At 34.3% G+C, this 9,848-nt stretch overlaps 1 protein-coding gene across 4 annotated transcripts in view; it reads left to right on the top strand.

Annotated features, from left to right (window-relative positions):
• The first annotated feature begins 8,585 nt into the window (after window positions 1-8,585).
• Window positions 8,586-9,848, top strand: part of Ih (hyperpolarization activated cyclic nucleotide gated potassium channel Ih) — a 383,966-nt gene continuing 382,703 nt past the window's right edge. For all 4 annotated transcript variants that reach the window (XM_073086748.1, XM_073086746.1, XM_073086747.1 and 1 more), the window contains exon 1: window positions 8,586-8,704. The gene's annotated coding sequence lies outside the window, so the exon portion shown is untranslated. The remainder of the gene's footprint in view (window positions 8,705-9,848) is intronic.

The following is a 9,848-nucleotide window of genomic DNA, read 5'->3' as shown; positions in this document are numbered from 1 at the left end:
GGAAAGGCCAATTCGTCAGTGGATTTCTAAGGCCTGATAGATGTACCTTTTCCTTGATGATACACAATTCAATATGCAAAATTCCTATTAGACGAAAATCAGCTATATGTCACATAGGTGGTCTTTTCTAATATCTTCTATGTTAGATTGTGGAACTTGTGATTCATTTATTGCTATAACATCACCTATTTTTGATTTATATTAGCAGTCTGGATCTATTGTGTTCTAATTTGAAGAGATAACAAGTCTGTCAACTTCAGCTAGATGTCCTGTTCTACTTGTATTTCGTGACATATGTCCATAGGTTACAGTGATCACTTTATGTTAAACTACTTGTTAGTTTGCTACTAAGACATCAGAAACTTTTCCTTTGTCGCTATAGATGGTCATTGCTTAAGCAGTTTACTAAACGACGTTGGTGTGCCACAAGGTTCACCTTTATGTCTCCTATTTTATTCATTGTCCATATTAGTAGTATGTTCCGCTTTACTACAATATTTATAATGCTATGTGCTTATTATCTAGACTTATTGTAAAACAATATCTACTATATCTGATTGACTATTATATTAGTGATATTTTATTTAGGGACTTTAATTTAGGGATTGATTATTATTGCTATTATATTGTTTTTAAACGAAATGTTTTAAAGATATCAAATAGAATTCATTTGCTATTTGTTGCAGTAAATGTTAACATTTCTTGTTTTAACGCCATTCTATTAATAATGTCACATTTTATTGGTTTAAGCAACTTTTTCTGTTTATTTATTTATAATTAAGTATTACTTAGCAACAAAGATATGCTAAGACACAAATGAATAGCGCGCATAAATTAAGCATTTCTATGTAATTAGGGATAACAAACTCGTAAAAATTGTACTTAAATCTTTAGGGGTCTACGTTTAATTTGTACTACACATGCCCATGGTCACAAATTTTACACTAAAACATTTTCTGGTATATTTTAACGTCCAAATATTAATGGTTATACAGTTATCTGTCAATTACTCAACGCAAGCGAGAGAAACAGTTAATTTAAAATGCCAATTACTCGTACCTATATGTAAGGTTCATAATGGTCGAATTCTTGTTTTATTTATAACATTTAATGTTAAATCGGTTAAAAATCAATCATTAAGGCGTCTTGTTCAAAATACATATTGATATAAGGATTTTCTTACAAAACATTGCAATATGTGGTTGTGTAATGTTTTCGTAGTCATTTGAATTATTTGTGGCTATGATTTCAAGGAGGAATGATGTAATCTAGTTGGTAATGATCTGGTAGAGAAGGATTTATAAAAAAAGGATGTCTAAATTGTATTAGCGAACTATTAGGTTCTTTGAAATGAAATTTTAAATGGAATTACTTAAAACATGTTGGTGAATTTATAGTATAAAGTACGCACAAAAATATTGGTTTGAAGGCGTCATTTCGCATCTGATATAATCAGATGGCTTTTGGTTTGTTTTCTAGTCTCGTGGAATTTAAATATAACCATTGGCTTCTTTAAATTAATTAAAGGGTGGTTGGTTATTAAGTAAGTAAAATCTTTGTTAAATATAATGATAATGTTATTATGCATCGGCTATAAAATTAAATATCATTGATTAACTAATTATGTATTATTAGACCTTTTGAAGGGTAACTACGTAATTAATTGTCAATTAAAATATTTTTTTAATGTTTTTAAAGAACTTTGATTTAATCAAATCTGAAAATGGTCCGTGACATTTATTTTATTTTATATAAATTGGGTAAAAACGACGCCAAAATTAATAAGAACCTTGTCTATTAAAGTGGATATATCTTGCATACTTTTAACTGTCAACTATTTTTTTTGTATGTAATATTAATGTCGTGTTAAATTAATTATAGGTAGTGTTACTTACCTATAATCTAATTATAACTACGAGAAAAAACAATGAAAACTTGTAATCAGAATGTTGGTAACTTATATTTTATGGGAATGTGTTTATATGCGCACATTTTGTTATAAAAATGTATGGAAGTCATTGAATATAAATTGACTGAACCTTAATTTGTATAAACCGATATATGTATATGTAAGTGAAAATGTTTCAAGTAATGTGATTGAACGGCTTAAAGAATAATTGTGCTAAATCCTTAAAACAAAATTTATTTTAGACCAGAATTTAATAATTTGGATAAAAATTATTGTTATTAAAATCAAATCTCATTCTCTTTTTTGTTTTAGTTGAAATTATACAAACATAATATTGGAATACAATATTTTTTGGAAAAAACATTGAAAAGGTGTGAGAAGTAGTATGTGTGAGCATGTACCACCTGTGAAGCCGTTCTGTCGTTAGGTGGAAGGGTGTGAATGCCGGCTGATATAGAAATGAGTTCCTTACTAGCTTAGTCCTCAGAGTGGCATCTATGATCGGCTGTTTTATATGAAGTTCGTTAAAGATATCTGTGAATGGAAATTACCACTTACCATCATGTGGATAGCATGCTTATAAAATCTTATATATAAAATTCTCGTGTCACAATGTTAGTTACCGTACTTCTCCGAAACGGCTTTACCGATTTTCACCAAATTTTATATGCATATTCAGTAGGTCTGAGAATCGGCTACTATCTATTTTTCATACCCCTAAGTGATAAGGGTTGTTCACCCTTAACATTTTTGTAATTATGCGGCAACACAACGTTTGCCAGGTCAGCAACTCGTAGTATCTATGTAATAAACAGGATTTAGCAGTTACTCTTTACCGATGATATTACGTATTTTAAACATGTAATTCTTAACTCTTTAATACTGGATGACCTACACAAAAATTGAGCAAGACTGATTTAGGCCAAATCTTGTCCCGACACTGTGTATTTTTGGTTACTACTCTATTACGATGCTGTCGTCAAGTTTATGTTGCTTTACACAATAAATGTTTATTCTCTGTGTATGTTGTTTTATTAGGGTTCCGTACTTAAAGGGTAAAAACAGAACCCTATTACTAAGACTTCGCTGTCAGTCCATCTGTCCGTCTGTCACAGAGCTATATCTCCGGAACTGTAACAGATAGACACATAATTTTTTTATAGATGATGCATATCGGTGGCAGCTATAACAAGAAATACTAAAAATAAAATAAAGTTGAATATTAAAGGGGGTCTCCATACAACAAACCGGAAATTTCGGCATTTTTCGGTCTAACTGTTAAACCGTACTATACTAGACAGTTTAAATTTTTACAATTCGTTTACTACTATAACTGTTATTATAATAAATACAAATAAGAACCATAAAACATATTTTAATATAGTTATTTAATTTTATAATACGTTGTTTACGTATCATTAATCATCACCCGCCATCTATTTTTGTGTCATATAACTAAGTATTGTTGAAAATTTACGTATCATTCATAATCGCTCCAATGCCATCTATTATTGTTTCATATAACTAAGTATTGTTGAAAATAATAAAATGAATAAAAATAAGTAAAAAATAATGAATGATGGTACGGAAGCCAACATGTGCGAGTTCGACCCGTACTTGGCGAATTATTAATTTATTTTAATATATTTTTGTATACAAGTGTACTTATGAATATATGAATTATAGTACAGTAAAGAACGGAGCATTTTTACAGGGTGCATTTTCTGTTTACTTTAATAAAACACGTCACCGTCAACCCTAAGTTTTTGTCAAGTTTTCAGGATAGGGGTGGTATTTCTAGGGGGGCGTTCAAGTATTACGTAACGCAATTTGAGGGGGAGGGGGGGGGTCTTGTTAAACGTTACGGTGCGTTACAAGGGGGGGAGGCGGAGTCGAAAATCTTCAAAAATTGCGTTACGTAATACTTGAACGCTCCCTAGGCTGTTAACCTGAAAACAAGGGTATTTTACTTAGAATATATTATGAAAGCATTGTATTTCCTTAAAATAGCCTATGTATATAACATTTTCAGTTGGCTTGTTACGAGCGGAGTTGTAGCACCAAGCGGAGTAAGCTTCTTGATAGTCTCAATAGATGGCGCAGGTAGTCAAGATTGAGATGTTTAATCCCGGATTGCTACACTTACTTATTATTTATATGTTTATATAATGTTCAAGCAGCGGCAAAGCCCCAATGGATGGCGCTGATAGTCGAGACCAGACGTGTAAATCAATCTATATTGATTTGTTTAAATCTAACAACTTCGTTTCATTATGGTCATGGTGGCGCCCCTGGCGGCGAAAATTGTAGTTATCCGTTCTTATAGTGTTAATAATAACTCATAGATGGCGCAGTGGCATCCGTACTGATATACATTTTACGTAATAGAAGCGGCAGATGAATACATGGTCACTGCCGCCCACGGTCATTCAACGTCCGATATTCGTACTAAATCTATACAAAGTTTATCTACCAAAGGTCATCAATTGACAATTTATAATTATTGAATTTTGGCAGGTATAACATTGGATAGATTGATTATTAATAACGGGCGTACATAGTAACAACAGTCATAGTTCTACAACTAATTCTCCCGAAGTCTGAACAAACTTGACATTTCTGTTTTAAAATAGAATTTTCAGAAATTATTAAAATAATTATTGTAAGTGGCAAAAAATATATTTGACCTTCATTTATTTAATGGTAAAAATAATAATTATATCGTACGTTACAGAGTGCTGACAGGCACTCTGTACTTGTGTATTAATGGCAATAAAATTTCAGGGCAATAAAAACTTCATGTGTCGCTACTTTGAATATTGTTTTTTTCTCAATTCTTGACTAGGCGTGACTAGTTTTTAAGACCTTGTAATTACATCTACTTTATTACAATATGTTTATACTCGTATCACGAAACAATAGTAGTTTTTTTGTTTCATCGTTTACATAATGAATCGTGCTACTCGATAATAGATGGCGCTAATTTTGTATTCCTTAGTACGTAACTGCAATATTTTGTGTTAGAACAGTAATAATTTAGAAGTTTTTTTTATATTACTTCATGGTATTTTCTGTGTATGCATGTAGCAAAATAGACGTCTATTTTGCGTACCTATATATTAAAATCCATCCATTTGCTTGAATACGTAGTGACCTTCAACTTTAACTTTTCTCACACATGTGTTTGTAGCTCAATTGGAAATATAGCGTTCTTAAGATTTTTCAGTTATTTCAAACAAAGAGTAAATTGTACCCACTGTTTTACTTTGAAATAAGAAAATGAAATTATTTTTTTTTTATTTAATTAATGGAATTTTGGTACAATTTGATCATTCTATAAAACAGTAGAAGGTTAGGTTAGTAAGGTTAGGGAGTTGTCCAACCTCCATAACCAAGGTCATGATTGTGGACGGGAGTGTCCGCCGTCAAGATGTGCGCTAAAAAAAAAACGGGAGGGTAAAGCTTTAGCTGCATTTTTGTTAAGATTGAAGAATCAAACGAGCATGCAGTTTCCCTGGCGGTATGTCAACTCTTGCCCATTGATGTCGGTACCCTTACCATGAGCTTTTTTTACGTTTTGACAAATATGACTGTTTGGATATTTGCTTACGTATTTTCCCATATAAATTCCCGTAGCGGATTGTATCTGAACTATAGTGTCAGGAACGTAACATTAAATGTCTAAATTTACAAAATGGTGCTTTATGTTTTGTCTCTCTTTTTTGCCAAAATGTGAGGCAGACAAAAAGACTTGAGCACTTACTTATTGTTACGTTTACTCAGTCTACTGAAGCGAACGGAACAGAATAATGGATTGAGTAAACGTAACTTAAAATTGTGGGATGTTTTGAAAACGCATGGTAAGGGTACTGTAATGAGTTTCAAATGGAACAGGGGTTCTACGTGAAGCCGATCGTAGATGAATTTCAACTTATGAGTAGGCGTGGTCACCTCGTATGTAAATCAGCCGTTCCATTTCCAGGACTGCGAAAGAAATTGAAAGCATATCTACATATAATCCCAACATATAGTCTTGCAAAATATCACGGATGCGTCCTATCTACGAAGTGAATCGATGTCACCCTGTCAGGCCTGCTACCCTCTAAATTTTAATAAAAATATTACGGTCCTAACATTAGTTTAATAAAACTGAATAAATACGTAAGTGGTTAATGCAGCTCATAAGTGCCTGTTACCAGATCAGAAACTTACAATGCTGAGAATCCTGAGAGGTAAGTTGGAATTCATGTTTATAAATTCATAAAGGCTGTGATATTCTGTTTTATATTTATCGCACCCAAATTTGTTTGACTATAAATTGCCTAGATACTGTACTGCCGTTGTTATGAAGAACGAAGTATTTGCAAAACTATAGTTCCGAGAAAAACGTGTTTAAATTAGGTTTTACTATCTAATCTAGTGCAAGTACTGCATTTTGCGTTACGATTTGACCAACTTGTAATAAAAAAAAACCATTACGCCATTACTGCAAAAAAGGCGTCAAAATCAATTACTGCATTCTTTATTACGTGGGCAGTGTAGATTTCGTGTACTAAGGAACAACGCACGCATCATAAAGTGAAATAGATCAGTATTAACGTAGGCATTTAAAGATTTAAGCCGGACTATTGAGTATACTAGATTATTGCGTAAATCGTGCACTATTAACCAATCTGGACATTCATAAAATACGTAGCATGGTACACAAACAGAATTTATTTCCTTGACCCGTTTCATAAAATACTGTTAGCAAAACGACTACCATTCAACGGAGATATAATGTTGAGCACTTTAGCTGTCCCGTTGCAATGACATCTTAGAGCATTTTTAATAAATTACACTTGAGCCGATTTGCAGTGGAGACTTGGACTTGATTTCGTTATATAAAAACTGAATTCTACGATTCTATGATGACTGAGGTCTGGCTACTCTTGAGGACCAAGCTGGAACCTAGTCTTCAGGGGCAAAAAGGCGTATAATCATACGCACAATTTTATTTTTCTACGTAGGGGTTCTAAATGTAGAGAATAAACAGACAATTATTTTTTAACGGACAGCAACCGAGTTCACAGTTAATTTGATGGTGAGTGGCCATTGACGCTAACAGACGTCTGTGATCAACTCTAGAGTGGATTGATCCTACCTGTGGTCGGCCACAAATGGCTATTCCTGAGGACTAAGTTAAAACTTCTTGTAAAAGGGTATTTCTATTACCCTTCGATTAGAACTCAGCTGCCCTTGAAATTGCTGTTATAAGGAATTATGTGTGGTGGTGATTCCTTCAGATTCGAACCAAAAATGTTCTAACACCTTCAAATTGTTCCATTCTGTTCTCTCACCCAACTATAACTTATTTCTAGTGTTACATAAATCAAACCTTAAGTACTTATACAAGATCCTGTAATTACTAAACAATGGAGTAATTATCTTGGTGTTAGATGCGCCCTAGGATACGTGATTAGCACCAGTGCTTTGTGTGCTAATTACTCGTGGTCTCGTTCCACGTAAGATTATCTTGTAATTGGTAGGTGTCTTGTTGTAGCTTAAATATAGTGATGATGATCTTAATGGTGTATGAGTGGTAAAGGTATCTGTATCTGATGACTCTGCAGTTCGTAAATCTGTTATCAACTCGGAGAATCTGAACATAGGTCCCATCTGAAGTTTTCTCTGTCATAAGAGGGAACTAAATGGGAGCGTCCGTGGTTGCGAACGGCAAGAGTGGTGAGAGCTCGAACCTCTCAACCAGCGACGCTGGAAATTGAGAAGTAGTACACTAGCATGTTGTTCATTTGATGGTAGGTGGTAGAACCCTTTGTGGTTCAACCTAATAACAGCAGTGTTAGGCGCTGCTGTGTTCCGGTTTGAAGGGTGTGGTAAGGGAGACAGACTTTTCCGAGGCGTTCCAGCTTAGTCCTCAGGGGTACTAGGGTTAGGGTAGGGTAGGGTAAGGTTGGCCACAGATGCGTTGTTACCGCGAAGAACTAAGTTAGAATAATAATAGAAGCCGTTATTTTAAATATATGCAGGATTGTAAGAAAATTTATCTCCATAGATACCTAATTCTCGTATTCACCTCAATTGTCTTTTGCCCAAAAGACCGCGAAATTGAGTAGTTTAAAGCAAAAATATGTTTATATACTAAAAATAAATAATAGTAATATAATATATAGATAAGTATAATATATAGAGAGCATCCATTTAATGTACACTGGATTACTAATTAGTTCCAAATGAATATATTCAAAACTCGAAATAAAAAAAAATATATTGCCAACGATGAATGATACTTTGGGTGAAGAATAAGTCTATAACTTATTCACACCAAACAAACAGAAATAAAGATCTCCGTCATCGGTTTCTATTTTATTTTAGTACGCAAAAAATAGTCTTTACTCTATTAAAAGTTAACTACTACGAAACGAATAATAACTCTAAAAAGTTTATTGCGATTACAAGTGTATCCAATCTTATTTGTTTACGAGTGACGGCCAATCGCACTAACGTTCGTTGCATAAAACGCACAGACGATCGAGAGGGAAATTGGAAATTGAGTCAGACATAACAATTTTATCTAAAAGGGTAATCCTTGAATCGACGTACAGTTAAGGTTTATTAGCCCCGCGCTTTAAAGCGTCGGCCGCACACGTGAAGGCTGTTTAATCGCGTCTGGGTGGCAGCCCCCGTACTGAATGGGCGCGGGGCGGCGTCCGAGAGCCGCCAGTCGCGCCTCGAGCCCCGGAGGGGCTACACGTGTCCTCGCTTTCGCTCGCGACTTATGTAACCATCCGCACGGTGAGTCCGCAGCCTCCGACCCTGCCACCCTCCTCGCCTCCATCGACCTACGCGATAATCCACCCGCCGTCTTCGCCCGCTCGCGGACCGAGCCGATCCGTATCGACTGACAGACTCGGCGCGGAACCTCCGCTGACCCGCTCGTTGTGCAATAACTGTCAGCTGAGAGGTGACATAATCGATGCAGTAAGTACCGGTGTCCGGAGTGCTATCCGCGGAATGCTGGAGGTGCGTTATGTAACGGGACGTCGGTCGCGAAATTTGTAAGACGCCGATTGCGCGCCACCATGTGACGGCCCCAAACCCCCGCTTCTCGGAACAGAGCTCACACTCCAGCAGTAAAATACGTTATTATAAAAGTAAACTTTAATTTTTAATTCATGAAACAAATTTAAAAGTTTTATTTACAAACGATAAAAGTTGTATATTATTTTGAACTAGTAGCTACCATTGCAATTAACTAAACGGCGTGTTTATTTACATAGCGATCAACAAATCATAAAATATTTTATGTGAAGGATCATAAATGGAACGTTATAAACACTTAATGGTTATGTAATGCACAAAAGAAGGTTCTCACAAAACCTTCTTAATTGGTCGATCTTGCGAAACCCGTCTGTTTGTGGGAGGAAGTTCTACAACTTTTTAGGAACTTAAACAGGAATAACACGTTGAACAAAAGGTTCTAGCTATTAATTTAACAAAAAGATTTATTCTTTATTCCGAGAAGGAATTCAACTCTTCAAATTATCTATTGTCGTTATGTAGCACGCACGGATAATTTAAGCAAAACACTGAAAATTATAATAATAATATGCTAATTTATTCTATCTTTATCTAATGACAATATAATTGACATTTATCAACTCGTTAAGGAAGTCTAGACTCAAGTCTAGATGATGATTTATAAATAATTATAGCTGCAGGCAGTCTCTCTCAATATTTTTATAGTGACTACAAAAACAAACTGTTTATTTTTACTGCAACATTAGTTTATTTTATGTTATTTTAAAAATGTTAAAAGTTCGCAGATATGCTATCTATAAAGTATTAGTCTTATGGATTTATTACATAAAATCAAAAGTGATTTTACTGCAACACTAGTTCATTTAAAAACGATAAAATTTAGCAAATTTATATTAGA

This window comes from Epargyreus clarus, unplaced genomic scaffold (assembly GCF_041222505.1).
Source record: "Epargyreus clarus isolate Ecla_fem2 unplaced genomic scaffold, WU_Ecla_fem_2.2 ptg000024l, whole genome shotgun sequence".
In the NCBI taxonomy this organism is placed as follows: Eukaryota; Metazoa; Arthropoda; class Insecta; order Lepidoptera; family Hesperiidae; genus Epargyreus; species Epargyreus clarus.
The sequence above is the reverse complement of the archived record's forward strand: the minus strand, read 5'-3'. Positions and strand labels throughout refer to the sequence as shown.